General features: G+C 37.1%; 1 protein-coding gene and 1 pseudogene across 1 annotated transcript in view; one reads left to right on the top strand and one right to left on the bottom strand.

Moving 5' to 3' along the window:
• Positions 1-21,399, bottom strand: part of LOC118846076 (cadherin-12) — a 143,087-nt gene that overhangs the window by 80,801 nt on the left and 40,887 nt on the right. The window lies entirely within an intron of this gene.
• Positions 6,899-8,332, top strand: LOC118856521 (annotated as a pseudogene).

The raw sequence follows: 21,399 nt of genomic DNA, 5'->3' as shown, positions 1-21,399 counted from the left end.
TTCTGTTTCTTAGCCAGTACTAGGTAGTTTTGATGAGTGCTGCTGTATAGTACAGTTTAATATCTGGTATGGCTAGGCCACCTTCTCTAGCATTTCTTTACATTAATTCCCTTGATAGTCTGGACTTTTGTTCTTCCAGATGAATTTTGTTATTATTTTATCCAGCTCTGTAAAATAATTTTTTGGTAGTTCGGTTTGTATGGCACTGAATAAGTAAATTAATTTAGGAAAAATTGTCATGTTTATTATATTAGTTCAGCATAAACATGAGCAACTGATGTTATTCCATTTATTTAGATCTGACTTTATTTGTTTGAGAATTGTTTCATAATTGTGTTCATATAGGCCCTGGGTTTGTCTTAACAGGTACACTCCCAAATATTTTATAGTGTCTACAGTAACTTTAAATGGAATTTCTCTTTCTATCTCTTGCTGTTGGGCATTGTTAGTAATATATAGGGATGCTGAGGATTTCTGTGGGTTTACTTTATATCCTGCAACTTTGCTAAAGTTGTTTATTATTTCAAGTAGTTTTTTACTTGAATGTCTAGGATTCTCTAAGTAAATCATCATATCATCTGCAAAAAGTGATAATCTAGTTTCTTCTTGGCCTATTCTAATTCCTTCAATTTCTTTTTTTCTCTTAATGCCACAGCTAACATTTCTAGTACCAAATTGGATAACAGGGGTGATAATGAACATCCTTGTTTCACCCTGGATCTTATTGGGAATGCATCTAGCTTAACCCCATTACATATAATGCTTGCTGATGGTTTTAGGTAGATGCTATTTATAATTTTAAGGAAGACCCCATTTATTCTTATGCTTTCTAGTGTTTTTAATAGGAATGGGTGTTGTATTTTTCAAAAGCTTTTTCTGCATCTATTGAGAAAATCATATGGTCTCTGCTAGTTTTGTTATTGATATGATCAATTATGCTGATAGTTTTCCTAATATTGAACCAGCCTTGCATTCCTGGAATAAATCCTACCTGGACATAGTGTATTATTCTCCTGATAAGTTGTTGCAATCTTTTTGATAATACTTTATTTAAAATTTTTGTATCAATATTAATTAGAGAAATTGGTCTATAATTTTCTTTCTCTGTTTTGACTCTTCCTGGTTTAGGTATTAGTACCATATTTGTGTCATAAAAAGAATTTGGTAGGACTCCTTCTTTGCCTTTGTTCCCAAATAGTCCATAACATATGGGAATTAGTTGTTCTTCAAATGTTTGATATAATTCACATGTAAAACCATCTGGCCCTGGAGATTTCTTCCTACGGAGTTCATTGATGGCTTGCTCAATTTCTTTTTCTGAGATGGGGTTATTTAGGTAATTTACTTCCTCTTCTGTTAACCTGGGCCATTTGTATTTTTGTAAATATTCATCCATTTCCCTAAGGTTATCAAATTTATGGGCATACAATCGGGCAAAATAATTCCTAATTATTGTTTTAATTTTCTCTTCTTTGGAGGTGAATTCACCCTTTTCATTTTTGATACTGGCAATTTGGTTTTCTTCTTTTTTAAAAAATCAAATTAAACAAGGGTTTATCAATTTTATTGGTTTTTTCATAAAAGCAGCTCTTAGTTTTATTTATTAATTCAATAGTTTTCTTGATTTCAATTTTATTAATTTCTCCTTTGATTTTCAGTATTTCTAATTTAGTATCTAATTGGGGGTCTTCAATTTGTACTTTTTCTAGCTTTTTCAGTTGCATGCCCATTTCATTGATCTCCTTTTTATCTATTTTATTCATGTAAGCATTTAGAGATATAAAACTTCCCCTAAGAATTGCTTTTGCTGCATCCCATAAGTTTTTGTATGTTATCTCATTATTGTCATTCTCTTGAATGAAGTTATTAATTGTTTCTCTGATTTGTTCTTTGGCCCACTCATTCTTTAGGATTAGATTATTTAGTTTCCAATTAATTTTTGGTTTATCTTTCCATGTTGCTTTACTACAAATAATTTTTATTGTGTCATGATCTGAGAAGGATGCATTGACTATTTCTGCCTTTCTGCACTGGATTGTGAGGTTTTTATGCCCTAGTACATGGTCAGTTTTTGAGTATGTGCCATGTACTGCCGAGACAAAAGTATATTCCTTTTTATCCCCATTCAGTTTTCTCCAGAGGTCTGTCACATTTGCCTTTTCTAGAATTCTATTCACCTCCTTAACTTCTTATTTGTTTATTTTGAGGTTAGATTTATCAAGTTCAGAGAGGTGGAGGTTGAGGTCACATACTAGTATGGTTTTGCTGTCTGTTTCTTCCTGTAACTCCCTTAAATTCTCCTCTAAGAATCTTCATGCTATACCACTTGTTGTATATATGTTAAATAATGATATTGCTTCATTGTTTATGATGCCTTTTAGCAGGATGTAGTGTCCTTCCCTATCTCTTTCAATTAGATCTATCTTTGCTTTTGCTTTGTCTGAGATTAGGATTGCTACTCCTGCTGTTTTTACTTTAGCTGAAGCACAATATATTCTACTCCATCCTTTTACTTTTACCCTGTGTGTATCCCCCTGTTTCAAATGTGTTTCTTGTAAACAGCATATTGTAGGATTATGGTTTTTAATCCATTCTGCTATCTGCTTCGGTTTTATGGGAGAGTTCATCCCATTCACATTCACAGTTATCATTACCAGCTATGTCTTTTTCTCCATCCTGTTTCCCCGCCATGTTTATGTTTTTATTTCTCCCTCCTCCCTTCCACTCCTCAAAATAGTTTTGCTTTTGACCACCACCATCCTCAATTTACCCTGCCTCTTGATTTCCCTCCCTTATCTTACCCTTTTCCCCTGGCTACTTCTTTGCCCCCTTATGATCCCCCCACGCCCATTTTCTTTCCCCTTTCCTCTCCTACTGCCTGTAGGATAAGTTTGATTTCTATACTTATCAGAGTATGTCATTCTCTTCTTGAGCCAAATCCAATGAAAGTAAAGCTCATATACTACTCTTCTCCCTCCCTTCTTTCTGTCTACTATAATGTTTTCATGCCTCTTCTTGTGATGTAATTTACCCTTTTCTGCTATCTCCTTACCTCTTCTCCCAGAACCCTCCCTTTACATCTCTTAATTGTTTTTATAATTATATCAGTTATTTGATACTGATACCCACAGTCTTATGTGTATCCCTTTCAATTGTCATAATAACTGTACTATTCTCATGATTGACATATATATATATATGTGTGTGTATATATATATATCAAACAATATAATCCTATATAAGGATGTAAACAATTTGCCCTAATTCATAAACAGGGCTTGCGGGGAGGGGTGGTTTTCCCCATCTACCTTTTTATGTCTCCCTTGAGTTTTGTATTTGAAGATCAAATTTTCCATTGAGCTCTGGACTTTTCATGAGGAACATCTGAAATTCCCTTATGTTGTTGAATGTTCATCTCCTGGCCTGAAAAAGCATGCTCAGTTTTGCTGGACAGTTGATCCTTGGCGTTAGTCCAAGCTCCTTTGCCCTTCACAATATCATATTCCAATTTCTCCCGTCTTTAATGTAGAAGCTGAAAGATCCTGCGTCATCCTGACTGTAGTTCCACGATATTTGAATTGCTTCTTTTTGGCTGTTTTCAGTATTTTCTCCTTGACTTGATAATTCTGAAATTTGGCTGTAATATTTCTTGGAGTTTTCAATTTGCGATCTCTTTCAGAGAGTGATTGGTGGATTCTTTTGATGACTATTTTCCCCTCTGGTACTAGGACTTCTGGGCAGCTATCTTTGATAATTTCTTCGAAGATACTGTCAAGGCTCTTTTTTCATCATGGTAGACCAATAATTCTTAAATTGTCTCTCCTGGATCTATTTTCCAGGTCAGTTGTTTTTCCAGTCAGATATTTCATGTTTTCTTCTATTTTTTTCATTCTTTACATTTTGTTTGACTACTTCTTGATGCCTCAAAGAGTCATTAGCTTCCACTTGCTCAATACTAATTTTTAATGAGTTGCTGCCTTCATTTTGCTTTTGAGTCTCCTTTTCCAATTGGTTGATTTTACCTTTCAGGGTGTCACTTTCTGTATTTAGATTCTGAATCACCTTAGCCATTTCACCAATTTTACTTTTTAAAGATTTGATCTCATTCATGGTTTTGTCCCATTTTTTCTTTTACCTCTCTAATTTGGTTTTTAAAATCTTCCTTTAGCTCTTCTAGGAATGCTTTTTGGACTTGAGACCAGTTCACATTCCCTTTTGAGGTATGAGATGTGGGTATAGTGTCAATGCTGTTCTCTTCCAAATTGGTATTTTAATCTTCCCTGTCTCTACAAAAAGAATCAATGGTCCTTGGTTTTTCGTGTTCTTATTCACGTTGGTTAGCTTTTTCCTGGCTTTTCAGTGGATTTCTGCTTTGGGGGCTCAGGGAGCTCTGTCCCAGGTTTCTTGTTCTGAGAATTGTTACTCAATTTAACTTAATATTTCCCCTCCTCCCTTCCACTCCTCAAAATAGTTTTGCTTTTGACCACCACCATCCTCAATTTACCCTGCCTCTTGTCTAAAGCTCTGCACAAAAGTTCTAGGGATAAACTGACAGAAACAAAACTGTCTCTGCCTTCAGTGAACTTATATTTCCACTAGTGTGGGGGGGGAGTTGGAGTGAGGGGTAGGAATACAACATGATGTGGATAATAATTACAAGCTGTATAGAAAAGTAATTTCAATTTGTAGAGAACATGAACAACTGGGGAAGGATGGTGGCAATCAAAAGGGCCTCTAGCAGGAGAGGCCCTCCAGCAGCATGGTAGGCCTGTACAAAGATGGAGAAGCAGAAGATGGAAGTGTTAGGAGACCAGTTGACCACTACAGAGAATACATAAAGGGGAATAATATGAAGCTAGACTGGAAACGTAGGGAGTCAGGTTATGACAGTCTCTAAATTCCAAACACAGGAGCTTATATTTGATTCAAGAAGCACCTGGAAGCAATAAATGTTTTGTTTTGGGTATATCCATTTCTCAGTTATGTGCGAGACAAACTGATGATGGGAGAGACTGAAAGTGGGAAGATCAATTAGGAAGTTGTTATTATATGGGAAAGAGGTCCTGAAAAAGGTTGGTGGCTGTGCAACCATAGAGAAAAGAATAGGTATTAAAGATGTTATGGAAGTAGAATTTAATATTTAGTAAATTACTATGCAGGAGTGGTATGCCCACCCCTCCACTCTAACTAAAGCAATTAACAAGATGCTCTATACCCTAAAGCCTTTAGCAGGTGAGAATATCTCTTTTATTTCAAAATCAATCATAGTGATTAAATTGGATGTGTGAACAATTTCTAGATGCCTCTCCTGTATCAATTCAGTTAGTAAAGTAGGTATAATCTGAATCGAAGAACACAAGCCACATAGGTAATGTCTTATGGTTGATGAACAAGAATCAGCCCTAAGAGGCTTGGATAAAACAGCAAGCCAGTGAAGAAATAGGAATTTCAGTAGAACTTAGCCTGGATGTAGAGAAGCTTGGGCCAGGTCCCTAACTCTTTGTAAGTCGAGGTCTGGGTGGAATCTTAGTTTCCTCCCTCCTCACCTCATCATGAAGAGAGTATGACCTTTTGAACTTCAAAATGCAAAAAGATTGACCAAGCCATCTGCATTGGTAACAGTGTCCCCAGTACAGCCATGACTGACAGCATCATCTGCCTGGTAAGGCAAAGACAAACCAAATACCCAAGGGGCCCTGATTTTCAGCATTTAGCAGAAAACTATACATACCCAAAGGGAACTTCATGAGGTCATCACAAAGGGAGAATAGGACTAAAGAACACCAGGTACTGTGGGTTACTCTTTTGCCACATGTGCTTTTTAAGCTTGATCTCACTCTCCCCAGGGATCTTGCTTGGGAAAGGGGAGCGTTTACCTCGGACTTTACAAGGAATTTTTAATATAAAAATTATCCTTCCTGTAACTGCTTAGTAAATACCCCTTTCCAAAGTCTAATTACCTCTGCCTATCGAAGTGATGAAGTGATAATTAGTGATGGGGAGCACACTAGATAGGGGTTCATGTGTGACAATGTTAGGAAATACCCCTTAGGGTTAGAACACTGAAAGAAAAGCAATCAGTCATCCTCTAGGACCCCATTCTGGCAAAGGAAGTTGGAATTGGAAAATAGCCCAGAGGTCCTACTACATTTAAATGTGGGAGATAAGGAAGAGGGAAAAATCAAGGATGACTTAAAAGTTGTTTACCTGTGTGAATGGAAGGATATCGTTCAGTTGTTTTCAATCGTATACAACTCTTTGTGACCCCATTAAGGGCTTTCTTGGTGCAGTGGCCAGAATACCAGGCCCGGAGTCAGGTAGATTCATCTTCCCGAGTTCAAATGTGGCCTCAGAAACTCACTAGCCATGTGGCCCTAGGCAAGTCACTAAACCCTATTTGCCTCAGTTTCTTCATCTGTAAATGAGCTGGAGAGGGAAATGGCAAACTACTCTAGTATCTTTGCCAAGAAAATCCCAAATAGGGTCACAAAGAGTCAACACAACATAATTACTAAAGATCAAAAATAGCAAAGATACTGTAGTGGTTTGCCATTTCCTTCTCCACCTCATTTTACAGATGAGGAAACTGAGGCAAACAGGATTTGGTGACTTGACCAGGGTCACACATCTAGTGAGCATTTGAGGCTGGATTTAATTCAGGTTTTCCTGATTCTAGGCCCAGCTATATATTTACTGTGCCACCTAGCTGCCCCAGTGGAAAGATGGCATTGTGCAAAACAGAAATCAGAACCTTTGGAGAAATCAGTTTTGAAGAATTATAATAGCATAAGCGCTATTTAGAATATTTCTTCTGAGATTTTGCCTGACTCTCTAAACATGAAGAACTTTGGTATCCCTGCTCCTGCTTCCGAAATCACTGCTTAACCCACTGACCACCATGCATGAATGCAAGTCTACCCACACTGGCCAAGCTGATGTCCAGATTGGCAATTCCTGCTGGGAGTTGTACTGCCTGGATCATGGTATCCTGCCTGATGGGCAGATGCCAAGTGACAAGACTACTGGGGTAAGAGATGACTCCTTAAACACCCTCTTCAGTGAAACAGGAGATGGCAAACATTTCCCCAGAGCAGTATTTATATATCTGGAACCAAGATATATATCCATATATACACATACATACATACATACATGCATACATACATACATATATACATATATCATTGATGATGTTCATACTAAAATCTATGGCCAGCTCTTCCAACCTGAACAACTGATCACTGATGAGGAAGATGTTGCCATTAACTATACACTATTGGCAAGGAAATCATTGACCTGGTTCTAGACAGGATTTGGAAGCTGGCAAACAAATGTACAGGTTTTCAGGGCTCCTCAAACCACAGCTTTGGTCGTGGGACTAGCTCTGGTTTTACATCTCTGCTTCCAGAATGTCTGTCTGTTGATTCAAGTTGGAATTCTCCATTTACTCAGCCCCTCAGGTTTTCACAGCTGTAGCTGAGCCCTACAATTCCATTCTGACCATTTACACTACCCTGGAACACTCTGATTTTGCCTTCACGGGAGACAATGAGGCCATCTATGATATATGTTGCAGAAACCTTGATACTGAATGCCTAGCCTACACTAATCTGAATTGCCTTATTAGCCAAATTGTGCCTCTCTCTGATCTGATGGTTCCCTGAATGTTGATCTGACAGAATTCCAGACCGACCTGGTACCCTATCCCTGTGCCCATTTCCTTCAGGCCACATATGCCCCAGTCATCACTTCTGAGAAAGCCTACCATGCGCTAGCTTTCTGTAGCAGAGATAGCCAATGAGTGCTTCGAACCTGCTAACCAGATGGTGAAATGTGACTTGTGCCATGGAAAATTCATGGCTTCCTGCCTGCTCTACTATGGTCATGTTTTTTTTTTCCCCAAAGATGTCAATGTTGCTATTGCCACCATCAAAACAAAGCATAGCATCCAGTTTATGGATTGGTGCCCAACTAGATTCAAGTTGGCATCAATTACCAGTCTCCCAATGTGGTTCCTGTTGGTGACCTGGCCAAGATACAGTGGGCTATGTGCATGTTAAGCAACATCATAGCAACTGCTGAGGCCTGGGCTGGCCTAGATCACAAATTCAATATAATGCATGCCAAATGTGCCTTTGTTAATTGATATGTGGGGGAGAGCATGGAGGAAGGAGAATTCTCTGAGGCACAGGAGGATATGGCTGTCCTACAGAAGGTTTACGAAGACGTTGGTGTAGATTCTGTTGAAGCAGAGGGTGAAGAAGGAGAAGAGTACAAGTTACCCCTATCGTATAACTCTGCAGCATGTCACATCCAAAACTCATCAGCTTAAACACACTTAGCTTATCTATAACCTAGGCGACTCTTTAGAAGGTATCATGATGGTGTGAAGGCAGCCTTAACAGTACAGCTAGCTATCTGGTGCCAAAACTGTGATAAGTTTTCCATGTGTTTCTGTAAAAAAGATTCCATCATGTCCATAAAATTAAAAGCTTTAAGGAAAAATGCAACACCACCACCACTAACAACAACAAAAAAGATCTTCTAAAATCTCTAAACCCTTAATTAAATAGGACATCTGGATGGGAGCTTAAATTCTAAAGTGATTCTTGTAGTCATAGCACAAACCCAGTACCTAAGCTTTTAAGTGAGGGGCTGTGGTGCTTCATGTTAGATAAGAGAAGACTATTAATTAGAATTATTAACTTTATTACATAGTAAAAATTTAGTTATTTCTTAGGACATTGCTTCAGATTATTTCAATACATAATTCGTGTCCTCTTGATGTATTCAGAACATATTAATTTAAAATATTTGTCTCACAAGTTAATTCATCTGTTTGGTTGCTATGAAGATGCTAGAGCTGAGTAACAAATTCTTTTTTATTACAAATATCATTTAAAATTATTCTTTAGGTCACATTGCCTAAGAATGGGAGTGATATGTTAGAGATTCTATACAGTTTTTAACTTGCTCAACCAAATCTTTCCACTTGAAAATTCCACCTTCTGCAATTATCTATATCCTGAACACTCTTCAAGGTTAATTCTAGTACAGAGGACCCCTTCAGCAGTCTAGTGAAACCTATGATCTTCTCATCAGAAACATATTTTTAAATGTATTAAAGAAAAATATTTAGGATTACAAGAGAAATCAAATATACTTAAACATGGCAATCACTTTTTTTTTTGTTTTGTTTTTTTATTTATTTATTTATTTTTTTAATGCAATTTATTTATTTAACATATTTGGTTTTCAGCATTGATTTTCACAACATTTTGAATTACAAATTTTCTCCCCATTTCTACCCTCCCCCCCACTCCAAGATGGCTTATATTCTGGTTGCCCTGTTCCCCAGTCAGCCCTCCCCTCTATCACCCCCCTCCCCTCTCATCCCCTTTTCCCTTCCTTTCTTGTAAGGCAAGATAAATTTCTACGCCCCATTGCCTGTGTATCTTATTTTTTAGTTGCATACAAAAACTTTTTTTGTTTTTGAACATCTGATTTTAAAACTTTGAGTTCCAAATTCTCTTCCCTCTTCCCTTCCCACCCACCCTCCCTAAGAAGTTGAGCAATTCAACCTAGGCCACACATGTATTATTATGTATAACCCTTCCACAATACTCATGTTGTGAAAGGCTAACTACATTTTGCTCCTTCCCAACCCATCCCGCTTTATTGAATTTTCTCCCTTGACCCTGTCCCCTTTCCAAAGTGTTTGTTTTGATTACCTCCACCCCCATCTGCCCTCCCCTGCATCATCCCCCTGCCTTTTATTTTTTTTTTTATCTTCCTCCCTCTTCTTTCCTGTGGGGTAAGATACCCAACTGAGTATGTATGGTATTCCCCCTCAGGCCAAATCTGATGAGAGCAAGGTTCACTCATTCCCCCCTCACCTGCCCTCTCCCCTCCTCCCATAGAACTGCTTCCTCTTCCCACCTTTATGCGAGATAATCCACCCCATTCTCTCTCTCCCTATCTCCCTCTCTCAGTATGTTACTCTCTCATCCCTTAATTTCATTTTATTTCTTTTAGATATCTTCCCTTCATCTTCAACTCACCCTGTGTCTGCTCTCTCTCTTTTACATATATATATATATATATACATACATAAAAACACATATATACATATATATACATATACATACACATACATACATATACACATAGATATATACATAACAACACATTCACTTATATATATACATAAACATATATATACACACACACACACACACACACACACACACACATATATATATATATATATATATATATATATATATATATATATATATATATACACACACATGCATATTCCCTTCAACTACCCTAATACTGAGGTCTCATGAATCATACTCATCATCTTTCCATGTAGGAATGTAAACAAAACAGTTCAACTTTAGTAAGTCCCTTGCAATTTCCGTTTCTTGATTACCTTTTCATGCTTCTCTTGATTCCTGTGTTTGAAAGTCAAATTTTCTATTCAGTTCTGGTCTTTTCACTGAGAAAGCTTGAAAGTCCTCTATTTTATTGAAACTCCATATTTTGCCTTGGAACATGATACTCAGTTTTGCTGGGTAGGTGATTCTAGGTTTTAATCCTAGCTCCATTGACCTCCGGAATATCGCATTCCAAGCCCTTCGATCTCTTAATGTAGACGCTGCCAGATCTTGGGTTATTCTGATTGGGTTTCCACAATACTCAAATTGTTTCTTTCTGGCTGCTTGCAGTATTTTCTCCTTCATCTGGGAGCTCTGGAATTTGGCAACAATATTCCTAGGAGATTTCTTTTGGGGATCTATTTGAGGAGGCAATCGATGGATTCTTTCAATTTCTATTTTGCCCTGTGGCTCTAGAATATCAGGGCAGTTCTCCTTGATAATTTCCTGAAAGATGGTATCTAGGCTCTTTTTTTGATCATGGCTTTCAGGTAGTCCAATAATTTTTAAATTATCTCTCCTGGATCTATTTTCCAGGTCAGTGGTTTTTCCAAGGAGATATTTCACATTGTCTTCCATTTTTTCATTCCTCTGGTTCTGTTTTATAATATCCTGATTTCTCATAAAGTCACTAGCTTCCACTTGCTCCAATCTAATTTTAAAGTAGTATTTTCTTCAGTGGTCTTTTGGACCTCCTTTTCCATTTGGCTAATTCTGCCTTTCAAGGCATTCTTCTCCTCATTGGCTTTTAGGAGCTCTTTTGCCATTTGAGTTAGTCTGTTTTTTAAGGTGTTGTTTTCTTCAGTGTATTTTTCAGTATTTTTTTGGGTCTCCTTTAGCAAGTCATTGACTTGTTTTTCATGGTTTTCTCGCATCCTTCTCATTTCTCTTCCCAATTTTTCCTCTACTTCTCTAACTTGCTTTTCCAAATCCTTTTTGAGTTCTTCTATGGCCTGGGGCCAGTTCATGTTTTTCTTGGAGGCTTTGGTTGTAGGCTCTATGACTTTGTTGTCTTCTTTAGGCTGTATGTTTTGGTCTTCTTTGTCACCAAAGAAAGAATCCAAAGTCTGAGACTGAATCTGGGCGCGTTTTCGCTGCCTGGCCATATTCCCAACCAACTAACTTGACCCTTGAGTTTTTCAGTGGGGTATGACTGCTTGTAGACTAACGAGTTCTATGTTCTACGTTTGAAGGGGAGGTGCCAGCTCTGTCAGAGCCACACTCCTCCTTCCCCAAGGACCCCCAGTCTAGGCTGGGCTTAGATCTTCAGCAGGCTGTTGCGCTCCTGCTCTGATCCGCCACTTAATTCCTCCCACCAGGTGGGCCTGGAGCCGGAAGTAACAACAGCTGTAGCTGCCCCACCTCCGCTGCCCCCGGGGCTGGAAGCCGAACCACAAACTCCTTCCACTCCCGCAGCTTTTCCCACTAACCTTCTCCGCAGTCTTTGGTGTTTGTGGGTCGAGGGGTCTGGTAACTGCCGCAGCTCACATATTCAGGGCGCTAGGGCCCCCTGCGCCCGGCTTCTGGTCTGGATTGTCCACGCCGCTCAGGCTGGGCTCTGCTCCACTCCGTTCCCAGCTCCCAGCTCCGTGTGGAATAGACCTCACCCAGAGACCATCCAGGCTGTCCTGGGCTGGAGCCCTGCTTCCCTCTGCTGTTCTGTGGGTTCTGCCGTTCTAGAATTGGTTCAGAGCCATTTTTATAGGTTTTTGGAGGGACTCGGGTACAGAGCTCACTCTAGTCCGTGCTTACCAGCCGCCATCTTGGCTCCGCCCCGGCAATCACTTTTTTTAATTCAAAAAGCCCAGGTTAAGAACATTTTTAGAGTCCTACCTCTACCAAGAAATCTACACAGGAAATCTCTTTCACCCATAAGTTTTCAGTCCTTATTATATCTAAACATTCATCTGGAATTTTATTACATACTTCCTGGAAACATCTCATAATGGATTCTCTTGTGTTTGCTTCTAGTATTTTCATTTAACTCTTCCTATGTGGATGCTTAGTTAGGATGTCTTCTAACTAGATTGCAAACTGCTCAGGATGGGAATTGTGCAGAGCATAATGGCACAGAATCTACATGGCATAGTGAGCATTGGATCTGATATTGGAGGACCTAGGTTTGAATTCCACCCCTGTCACCCATGTGACACCGGCCTATCCATTCAATCAATGAATGCTATTAAGCACCTATAACTTTGCCTGGTGCTATTGCAACTGAGGACAATTAAGGAAACTGAGACTGGAACAGACTAATTTATTTGCCTAGCTTCACACAGCTAGTTTGTTTCTGACACAGAATTAGAACTCAAATCTCCTTGACTCCAAGTCCAATGCTCTATACATTATGCCTCATAGCTACCTTAATCTGCCTCTGCCTCAGTTTCTTCTTCTGCAAAATGGAGAAATTGGACTAGATGACTACTAAGGTCCCTTCTATCTATCAGTCTATAATCTTACTATTGGATCATCCTCTTATGCTCTATCTGTACTCAAGAAATGTATCCTGAGCAAGTGAGCAGACAGATGAATAGGCGAATAAATATGGTTGTTATTAATGAGAGCAGTGGGATGATAAATCCCTTGGGGCTGCTACTGACCATGGAAGTATGTCCCTTTGTGTAAGAATTAGTCATTCCTTTCTTTATTCCCATGTTTCTCTAGAGGATAAAGAATGTATATTTGCTGAATTATGTTACAAAATTTAAAATATAGGCTAAGGTTTTTTTGAATTTTATTTTTTTTCTCTCTAGATCAAAATCATAATCAGACTGGAGAAGGCAGAACATTATAAAATATAAGGGGGAAGCAGGGAGGTAGAACTCTAGTCAAACATTTATTAAAATTTGTGTTGGGTTCCATTTACTACCTTGTTCAACTTTCTGATTTTTTCCTGATATTGAATTGTCCTGGGTTGAGTGGCTTGGAAGGGAGAGGATAAGATTCAATGGAAAGCTTTCTTTTACTTAAAACTTAGACTTCCAAATCTCAACATTGTTATATAAATCCAGAATACAGTGATCTATATTTCTTATAAATTATCCATATGAGCTTGAATCTCTTCTAGGTATAGAGAAGGGGTTAGAAAGCAAAGGAGAATATCACATACTTTTTTTTCAAAACCGGTTGATGGTTTGGGTGGTCAAATTCATCCATGGTGGACTGTCAGTTTACATGTATGTATTATAAATGCTACATTTAGAGTGGTAATAATAATAAAGATGACAATATTTAATTAATCTGATCTGCATATTCTAATGAAATTTTTCAACATCCCACTGCAGATATACAGTGAATATAAAAATTAGGGATAAAAACAAATGAAAAAGAAAGAACCCACCTATACACACAGATATTCTGTGAGCAGAAATATGAGCTGGGGGGTTGGGAAGGTAATATAAAAAGATACTAAGAAAGCAGAATTGAGGTAATAACATGTTTTTAGGCTTTATCCTTTTTTACCACTGATAGACTATGCTTCTTTCTGAAAATGTGAAATGAAGGAAACCCAGAAGAGGATCTGTAAACTTTTCACCATAGTCCACTTGAGTCACCATTTTCTCCATGGAACAGAGTTGTTTCTACTCTTTCAGAAGATCATAAATAGGAATTGTGTGCGAACATGGTCTCAGAAGCAGTTATAAATTTATACTGTAAAAAGGGAAGCAATTTTTCTTTTTCCTATTCTATTAATTCTGCTTTTATCCTGATACTGAATTAACATGGGGTTAAGAGATAGAGAGGGAAGGGGATAAGAGAAGGCAATAAGTTCTAGCTAAGATCCAGGCATCTTCATGGAGAAATGTTTCCAAATGCCCCCCGAGTGATTATTACTTTCTCTGGAATGCATAAGTAATAATAATAATAATAATAATAATAATAAGTGTTTAATTACATAGTGTTTTAAGGTTTTCAAACAACTCTATTATTTAATCCCGAACAACACTTTGAGGTAAGGGTTATTTTTACCCCATTTTAAAAAGAGGAAACTAAGGCACAGTGAGTTAAATTACTTTCCTGGATTCACACAGGTAGTAATTCTGGAACTCAAGATTAATTCAGTAAAACTTGGAAAATATATAATAAAATTTCCAATTCCAAGGCAACACTAGTGATATGACAGTTGTTAATATAGGACTTGGATACACATAAATGTAAATTTAGATTTTTAGGTTTTTTTCCTAAAGTGACCATTCATAAGAATGGACATTTTATGATCTTGGATGTTGACATTTTCATAAGGATTACTCCCAAAATGGAATGACTTTAATAGAGATAGCATGCTCTTAAATCAATCCATTCAAAGAATAGACTGTTCACATTAGAGGAAATATCACAACACAATTAGCTCTCAAGATGTGAAATGAGATGATGCCCACCTAGGCTCTTCTTTTTAATGGCTATTGCCCTGTTGATGATCTAGATATGACTTATGTAACATCATAGTCTCAAAAGACACAATTTCAGGTGACCCAAAAGGCCAACGGGAAGTTTCACTCTAGGGTCTAAGTCACTGTAATCTATTACCCTGCTGACTTGCATAGAAAAATTGGTGTAAAAAGACACCATCAAGGACATGTATGGAGGGAAAATGAAGTTGATCAGCCATCTAATTAGAATTAGACCAAGTACTGGGTAATGACAGTAAAAAACAATTGATGGAATCCATTAAAAGACACAGAGGAATCCTTCTGTAGAGGACAGGATTTCTTGGTAGAAGTTCCATGGAGGTTTTATGGATAGTCATAGATAAATGTTTCACAGGTTGAGAAGGCTAGCATGGGTTGCAATTTTTCTTAGTAGAAGGAACACACACTCCAATCAAATTATGGAACCACCACAGTATTAATAAAAATGTGTCCAGGTCTTGAAAAGCCATAGAAAATGATAAGTGCTGGTCAATTTTCATACATACATACGTATGTATATACATACATACACACATATATTAATAGTATATGTGTATATATGTACATATATGTGTGTATGTATGTGTGTGTGTATGCACACATAAACATATGCAGAGAGACAGACAGACAGACAGGCAGGCAGGCATAGACACAGAGACAGAAACGGAGATAGCTAGCTGGCTCAGTGGATAGAGGGCTGAAACTGGTGTGAGGAAGACCTGAGTTCAAATCCGGACTCAGATACTTGGTAGTTGTATGACTCTGGACGAGTTACTAAACCTCTGTTTGCCTTAATCTACTAGAGAAAGAAATGCAAACCATTCTAATATTTTTGTCAAGAAAACCCCATATGGGGACACAAAGTGCCAGACATGACTGAATGACTGAACAAACATTGGAGCAAAAAAGTAAGCCTTCTGGGAGCAATTGACTTTTTCAGCTGTTAAGAAATAATTGTTTTCAGTCTGTTAAGTCTGTCATGAGACACATCTAACTTAGTCTTTACGTTGGCTAAAAATACTTGCTCTGTAAATTTTCAAATGTGTAATTGACATTTATCAAGTCCAAATGTCCATATGCTATTCCTTGATGCTACTAAAGCAGTCAAATATTAATATGTTGATAATATTTTAACTTTATAAAACAGACTAGAATATCTAATGTGAGGACCTATAAAACAGCTTCTTTCCTGTTTTCATTGTTCTTAGTAAATATACAAATATCAGCCACAGAGTGGTGCTATGTTAACAAATCTTTTGATGTAAACTCAGTTTTTTACTTAAGGATAATCTCTCAATGAGAAAGCAGTTCTACTGACAAATTTAACCTAAGTGTAATTCTAGTGTGTAAAGAAGATTCTATACAAAACCAAAACAAAATAAGCAAATAAAGGAAAAAATTCTCTTTGAATGCCTGTGTGACAAAGAAGCTTGATTTAGATTGTTATGTGATTATACTATTACCTTAAATTACTTAAAACTAATATAAAATACTTTATGTTGATTTCACATATACAAACATTTTTATGAATATCTTTGAAAATGTTCATTATTTTCACATGTATTGTGTTCTCATACGGGAAATATTTATATAAATATGTATATACATGTATATGTATAAACACATATGTGTCTGTGGGTGCGCATTCTTGCCTTACTAGCAGGTTAAATTTGTGTTTAGAATAAAAAAAATTTCTTCCCGATATGGGGAAATACCCCATCTGAGGGAACTGTGGGAACTGAGTGAATCATACTGACTCTTGTGACTCAATTCCAGATCTAGCCCAGTTCCCTTTCTATTAAATTATGGGTCTAGTCCAATTTCTGTCTTGTGTGAAAACTTTATTTGATTATCAGAATTGTGAGAAAAAATGTACGGCATTGCTTGAACCTAACCCTGCATGGCTGGGCAGCTGGACTACCTTTATCTATTGCTTAAAGATTCTTAACTAAGGACCTAGGTGATGTTGACCAGAAAGGCAGGCAGGTCCAAAGACACATATAAGGAATTTTCTCACAATGATACATCTCAAGCAACTCATATATCTTATCTGAAATCTAGCACCATACTGATCTATTATTCATTGTTTCCATGTTCATTTGTTTGAGAACAAACAGTTGGGGGAAGGAGAAGAACTCTTTTTCTGATTTCAGGGAATTGTACCTATTCATTCTCCTCCCAACTCAAAAAGCCCCTAATCTTCCCTCCAATTAGAAAATCAGATTACCTAACTTTATAACCTGATTGTTTTATTTTAATTAATTGGTCTTACTTGATTAGTTGTTATTAATGAATAAATATGTGTCCCTCTGTATTTGTGGTCCAGTGCCAAAGCTGAGGAGGCCTAGTCCCAATTGTTTTATGCAATGGGCATGCACTGCTTAACAAATGAATATGCTCAGAAACTGAAACGTTGGTTTCCTCAGACATTTCAGATTCCACCTGCCACACTTCAAAATCCTTTGCAAAGGTAGGAGAGTCCACAGGTATAGTATACAGAATATTTTTTCAGACTTTTTAAGGTTAATAATTGATTTTACTGACTTTCTTTTTCTTTTTTTCCTTAAAAATATGATTTCTATATAGGTTGGCAGGCATGGATGAGGAAAGATTCTGAGAGAAATTCTGTTACTCCTTAGCAAAGGAAGCACCAGCATAACTGGAGATGGGACACATCTACCCTACGATACCATTCTGCCTAGAAGGAGCAGAAGATTCCCCTCAAGAATATCCAGCGAAGGCAGAAAGCTATGAGAGTGCTGAGTTTAGAAGTCGCATGGAATGGCAGTAACCAACAACTGGTACAATGATAATTAGCATGATACTACAGAGTTGCAACTGGGACAGCCCAAGAGTAGGTATCCAGGGTATGTTGAGTAAGACAAAACATGTCTGATCAACCTATGCAAAAATACATCAGAGGAATAGATCCTAGCCATTGCACAATGCTACAATTCTTGGACTAAAGCTAGAGTGATGAGTACATCAAATGAAGTACCTACTACTATTAAAATACACATGTGTGTATTCACATACACGCACACATACCTACATACATATATGTATAGATGTATGTGTGTTGCCAATCTAATGCCATAACATCTGGATGGAGAGATTCAAAGGGGAGAAACAGATTTTCCACAAAGACTACATGAATATCAAGAAGAAATAAAACAAAAAATTTTTAAATTATTTAAAAGCACTAGAGGAGTGATTTAGAAAGAAAATGGGTAGCTTAGAAGAAAAAAGTCATAAACTTCACCACCCAAGAAAAAGAATACCTGAAAACAAGAATAGACCAAAGATAAATCAATGACTATGAACTTCAAGAATATTAGAACAAAATGAAAAAATAAAATAGAAGAAAAGTTAGATATCTGATATCATAAACAACTGAAATGGAAAACAGGCCAAAGAAGTGTAATTTAAAAATCTTTAGACTCCCTGAAAACAATAATTTAAACAAAAAGGCTGGGCATTCTATTTCAAGAAATTGTAAATGAAAACTTGCCAGATCTGTTAGAACTAAAGGGCGAATTAAAGTTAGAAAGAATATATTGATCACCTCCTGAGAGAAAAGCCCAAAGGAAAAGTCTGAGGAATTTCATAGCCAAAATTCTAAGCTTCCAGGCACAGGAAAAAAGAAAAAAAAAGTACGGCAAGCATCTAGAAAAAAAGCAGTTCAAGTATGAAGGAAGAACAGTCAAGATCCATAAGACCTGGAAGCTTCTACAAAATAGTAAGCAAGTTTGAAACACAGTATTCCAAAAGGCAAAATGTATAAACCAAAAATAACTTACTCTGCAATATATATTACTGCAGGATAAATGTAATCCTACAAAGGAAATGGACTTTTTAAAGGAACAGTGAACTTTCAAGTATTTCTGATGAAAAGACCAGAGCTGAGTAGGTTTGCTTGTAGGTAGGCCTACACCCTTTACTTACTAGGCACTGAGCCCCAGGCCTATACCCTTTTGATGATTGGGCATGAAGCCCTGGGGCCCTAAAAAGAGTATACCCAGAAGGTAGCCATAGAACTCAGAATCTGCAGAAAGCTACAGAAGTCAGAATCCAGGGCAAGGAGAACAACTCCAAGATGATAGAGCTGCAGAAAGAGTGCGGAGCAGAGAGTGGAGTGGAAACCAGGGAGCTTCGGAGACCAGAGAACTGAGGAGGGAGAAAACACAGGCAAGCAGACAATTAGAAGCCATGAGTTTTTATAGGGAGGCCCCAGCAGGGAGGAAGGTTACAGGATGACTTGGTTCCTTGCTATAACACTGTGTTATAATTTCCTTGTTGCTACATTGAAGTGGGCTTCCTGGTTTTGGAATATAATTACTGCCATGTCAAATTGGAGTTATTGGTCTTGGGATTTGATCCTCTGGTGTCTAGATAAATATTATACTTCCTCTGCCTTCTATCTAGAGAGTTTTTCATACTTTGTGATTCCGAACCATACAGGCATGTTCATGGTGACCCTTGAGGTTATGAATCTTGCCTTACTGATACAGTATTCTTTCAGAATCTTATATTTTCAAAGCATAAAGGGTAAGTTAGATAAAGGGAGAAAAACATCTTTGGGATAGATTGAATCAGTTTTTGAGGGCTTAAAGAGGGGGAAAGGAAGTTAGGGTAAAATGAAGAAATATAGTAGTGTGCAAGAAGGAAGAAGATAGTAGAGCTTGTTATTTCCCATAAATGGAGTGAATGAGAATTGTAGTTGTTCATCCTTCATTTTCAAGAAGTCCAGTGACATCATGAGGGTGATGACTTGTGCATGAATTTTATTTAAGTTAGACACAGTTGCACAAAGTCATCAGCTTCATTCCTTCTTCTAGAGTCATCGAAATCCAGTGTCAAGACAGAAATCAAGATGAGCGGTGATGACCCAGTATCTAGTTCATGACCTTGGCGTCTTCGATGTCTGACCAAGTTGCATAGCACCTGCTTCAGCCACCTTCATAGCTGCTGGAACAAATTGTTCTCATCCACTTAATCTGTGGTGGAAGTCTTCACATGCTTGGGGTAGATATAATCCTAACTCATCAATGGGTTGAGGACTGTTGGTCACCCTCAACCTGGTTTAGCTTTCCTGCCTAGATAGTTTTATTGGGGTGTGGTCACTGTACATGTTACAGCTTCTTGGAACCACAAATGAGAGTTGGGTGACAGGTGGACACCAAAGGTAGATGAGCAGGTGTGAAAAGGGCTCAGCAAGCCCTCACACCAGAGGTGCTGGTCTTCCCTTAAAAATGAGAAGACTATACAAACATTGAAGAAGGAATAGGTAGCCTATAGATGAACCTAACTTAGATCAGACAAAAGAAAATTAAACTTGATAGGGGGTAAAAAAAATGTGGAGGGTAGTTAACAATGAGGAAAATACCAGTAGGAAATGGTTATAAACAAACCAAACTTCTTTACATGAAATAGGAATAAAAAGGTGGAAGACAAAAAGAAAAGAATTAGAACCTAAGGACATACATTGATTGTTTCTTAGACACTGGAGAATGGCTGAACATATAGTGGCATGCAAATGTAATTGAATGATATGTGCCTTAAAACGACTAAAAATTTCAGAGAATTTGAAGAATTATGAATTGATATAGATTAAAAGGAGCAGAACCAGGAAAACATTTGTTCAAAGAAACCAACATTGTAAAGAAAAACAATTTTTAAAGACAATTCTGATGATTTAAATGAACTACAAGTTTCCAGGGTACATTATTATAACGGATGTTAAATACCTCCTAAGAAAGGTAATAGATACCAGGTGCAGAGTCTATATATATACATATATATATGTATGTATGTATGTATATATAGGTATATATGTATATATACACATATATGTATATATATATACACATATGTATGTATATATATACATATATATGTATGTGTATATATATATATTTTTTTGGACGTCAACACTATGTGAATTCATTTTGCAGCTACACTTATTTTTTTAACATTTTTTGTTTTAATTTCCTCTTAACTAGGGGGAAGTGGAGGTTAGCAATAGTGATGTCAATAAAAAGATGACTTTTTTTAAATTAACAGATGACAATATAATAAAGGTCAGAAAGAAACACAAAAAGCACAACTAAAAGTAATATCAACTGAAAGTAACATGTAGAATTTATGACTTTCAGAAAAAAATAAAGCAGGGGAAGTAAGGAGTGTCTATTAAATAAAGATTGTAATTTCATATAGAATCTTCTTTTCTGCTGTGTACATGGAAATGTTCTTTTTTCACATTTAAGTATGGAACAAACAATTTTTTAAAAGACTAAATTCTACCCTTTATCAATATGCTATGGTTTCTTAATATTTAAAATAAGTATTTCAGGAGAAACTATATGATATCCTTTAGGAGATAATGCTCTATATGAAAACTAGGCTATAACTTTAGTGACTGTCATTCTGTTTTAATTGCCTAAAGATGCCAGTTAGCAGTGTGAGAACTTCAGTGATTTTACAGGCAGCAATATAGTTTCATTTTGCATATCACTTTTAGCCTATATGAATCTAGATCCATTGAATAT

This window comes from Trichosurus vulpecula, chromosome 1 (genome assembly GCF_011100635.1).
Source record: "Trichosurus vulpecula isolate mTriVul1 chromosome 1, mTriVul1.pri, whole genome shotgun sequence".
In the NCBI taxonomy this organism is placed as follows: domain Eukaryota; kingdom Metazoa; phylum Chordata; class Mammalia; order Diprotodontia; family Phalangeridae; genus Trichosurus; species Trichosurus vulpecula.
Note: the sequence above shows the minus strand (reverse complement) of the source record. Positions and strands in the feature narration are given on the sequence as shown.